Source organism: Pteropus alecto, unplaced genomic scaffold (assembly GCF_000325575.1).
Source record: "Pteropus alecto unplaced genomic scaffold, ASM32557v1 scaffold57, whole genome shotgun sequence".
Taxonomy (NCBI): domain Eukaryota; kingdom Metazoa; phylum Chordata; class Mammalia; order Chiroptera; family Pteropodidae; genus Pteropus; species Pteropus alecto.
The window spans coordinates 4,828,404-4,832,044 of NW_006442508.1; the positions used below are offsets into that span (position 1 = coordinate 4,828,404).

At 31.6% G+C, this 3,641-nt stretch overlaps 1 pseudogene; it reads left to right on the top strand.

The window, feature by feature from the left end:
- The first annotated feature begins 1,689 nt into the window (after positions 1-1,689).
- Positions 1,690-2,537, top strand: LOC102886450 (annotated as a pseudogene).
- The last annotated feature ends 1,104 nt before the right edge of the window (positions 2,538-3,641 follow it).

Here is a 3,641-nt window from a genome sequence, read left to right on the forward strand (position 1 = left end):
ATTAATAACAAGCATACTTTTGTTACACAGAAAGAACAAGACAAAGTTTATAATCGTAATTGATTTGTACACCAAAATGTATTGTTAATGCAATTTCTAAACCTTTGACCTATTTATTTAGTTAAATAATATGTTAGAATTGTTTTATCTGATAAATTTTTCTCCTACAAAGCACATTAACTTTCGCACACTCTGCCTCTCTTTAATAAATTTTTTGTTTATGTGTATGTATTTTAGAAAAAGTAAATTCTGAAAGTAGAATATAAATTATAAAAAAGAGATTTAGTACAGTTAGATCTATGAATAACCGAGCACTTGTTTCATAAAATATGAAAGATACATATTTTATGATATAAGTAAATAAATAGTGTATTTTTTACTAGAAACTAAAATGAAGTAGACTGTATCTACTTTTTGTACTTGACAAACAAAAATTTCATGATTTCCTCCTCATAGTCATGAAACATCACATTTTTCATCCAATAAAGAAAAAGTTATAATAAAATACAAATAGAGTTAGAAGGAATTAAATAATGAGGGAACAATTTAAGTACGATCTATAATGTTTTAGCCACACGCTATTGCCAAAGTTACAAACATTCCTTTAGTGAACCAGACCCCATTCTCTGATCATAATTTATTGACTCAAAGGTACAAGCACAGAACCTAATTTTGTTAAAACACTTTTTTTCTGTGGCAATATAAAATTTAAATAGACAAGCATAGAGTCTGATAGTTGTTGTCATTAGATGCTAGAATAGTTATTAAAGAGGTTCCTCAGAGTTTCTTTATTTCTGAAATTTCTAAGCTATCCAAATATTCTTCTAATAAATCTACTTTTTCACTTACCTTAACAGTTTGTTTTCAGTTGCTTACATATAAGATGTTAATTAACATATAATAACATAATTTAAATAGGTACTAGACACAAAATTTAAACTTAAAAATGTGAAAAATTAAAAACAACATGATTAGAAAACTCATAAAACATTTATGGGCAGTATAGAGATAATGAAAAAAAAACATAAATCTAAGAAGGAAGAAAGAAAGGTGATAAAAAGTAAGATGAAAAGAGATCCACCAGAAAAAGAGTCAATCCTGAAGACAGCCCTTTTTAATTAAATAAGAAGTAGCAGTCAATATTAAAAAAGAAAAATGGTTCTGGAGTAGAGTAAGAACTGAGTGTGCAGAGCGAATATACTGTGATGAGAGAAAAAACTGAAAGTAGTTTAATAAACATAAATTATACATAACAAGTTAATTAAAAGGATTAAAATATTAGAAGCTTACAGATAGGAAAAGTATTTAAATGAGAACCAATTCAATTTAATTTTTTTTTTATAGAAGTGTCTATAGAATCATAGGAGAAAAATTGAAAAGAAAAACCATATGCAATTTTATAACATTGTCAGATACTCAAGGACTTGATAAACTTTTAAAGTCCTAAAAGTATACCTCATATGACTTGGAAATTAATAAAAGTGAATGATTCCAGAATAAATATTAAAAATTCTAAACATAGCACATACACTTGTGGCACAGGATGATAACTCCGAAGAAGTAAAGACCACTGATCATATTGGCCCCAGACTTTCCAGCAGCAGTGGTGGTTTTCTCTCCCTGACTGAAGCTTTCTTTGTATACTTTGACTCCAGTGTGTCCCCTCCAGAACAATAAAGTTCAGAAACCATGTCTCAAAGATATGCCTCCAAGACCACTATATTTTCTCCAGAAAGTCGCTTATACCAAGTTGAATGACTTGGAAGCAATGCAGCCACCTCTTTGGAAATTTTAGCAGATGATGGTGTTTTGCTTGCAGTAGAAAGATGAAAAATCCACAAGCTTCTTGATGATGTCTTTTTTTCTGAAGAGATTTATAAACTCAATGAGGACATGGCTTGCAGTGTGGCAGGCATAACCTGTGATGCTAATGTTCTGACTAATGAATTGAGGCTTATTGCTCAAAGGTACTTATTACAGTATCAGGAGCCAATTCTTTATGAGTGGTTGGTTACGACACTTTTGTGTGATAGCAAACAAGCTTATGCACAGTTTGGAGGAAAACCTTGCTTTGATGTTTCACTGTTGTACATTGGCTAGGATAAGCACTAGGGCTTTCAGCTCTATCAGAGCTATGCTAGCGGAAATAATGGGGGATGAAAAGCCACATGCATTGGAAATAATAGCGCTGCAACTGTGTCAACATTAAAACAAGACTAAAAAAAAGTCAGCAGTTGCTTTAGCTATCAAAAGTTTTCAACAGCTGTGTCAACATTAAAACAAGACTAAAAAGAAGAAACATGACTCGGAAGTCAGCAGTTGCTTTAGCTATCAAAAGTTTTCAATAAGACCACGAATATTAGCAAACTCTATGCCGAAAAAGTGAAAATTGCCACACTAACAGAAGAGAGTGGAAAGATGATCATCAGAGTTCTCAAAAAAGGAAGTAGAATCGTTGATCAAAAAAACATGAGGAAGAAGAAGCTAAAGCTGAGCATGAGAAGGAGGAAAAAGAACAAAAAGGAAAGGATAAATAGAAGACAAAATCAGGGATTTTATAACTCACTTGAGGCATCATTTCAGTGTAAAAGCTGCCCTACTCTTCCACATTGGGAAAGAAATCATTGACTTAATTTTAACTTTTGTAGTGGGAAAGTAGGATGGTACTAACTGAATTGGGTCCTCACTATTTTTGTCTAGTTGAATATTACAATGATAATGATTACCCTTCATGGACATCGTAGTCCCTCCATTCCCCCTTCCCTTTTTTTTTGAATAAAACTTGGAAAGAATGGGGAGTAAAAAGAGGGAGGGTGGAAAGACCACTGGTAAGGGTGATTGCATAGATTCTTACAAGACAGTAGCCAATATATGTAATTATTCTTTTTTTCTTAACTGATTTAATAAAAAATTGGGTAAACAGTAGCTGTTAAATTGTACAAATTTCATAATGAAATTTTGCGCTGTTTCACTCCCTCCAGCTTGGAATGTGAGTCATCTCTTTGTCCAGCGCACATGCTGTATATGCTAACCACCAGTTAGTCACTTAGTAGCCTTTTGGGTTTTCTGAATGATTGTCATGGTATAACAGTGTTTGTGTTTAAGTTACCTTTATTTTGCTTAATAATGCTACCTTCACATGACTTTAATAACAATACATTGTTATAATTGTTCTATTTTATTATTAGTTATTATTAATCTCTTACTATGCTTTATTTATAAGGTAAACTTTATGATAGGTATGAAGATATAGGAAAAACTATGTATATAGGCTTTGGTATTATCCATGGTTTCAGGAATCCACTGGGTGTCTTAGAATGTATCCCTATGGATAAAGGGTGACTGTTGTATCTCTGTGTGTGTGTGAAATGAAAATGAGTAAATAATCTGGTAATTTGATATAGATCTTTATTTCCTGACATTTCCTTGAAATATTCAGAATTATGAAGGCAAAATATCATATTTGTACACATATTGTAGAAAAACATTTGTTTTTTTTATTAAAATGTGATGGATTTGTATTAAGATATTTATCAGATTTTCTTTATTCTACTAGCAACCTCTTGCACTACAGTAATTTTTTATAGGAGTGGGCAATGAGGGCTTTCACATTAACCTGAGACCAAACCTGCAACAATAAC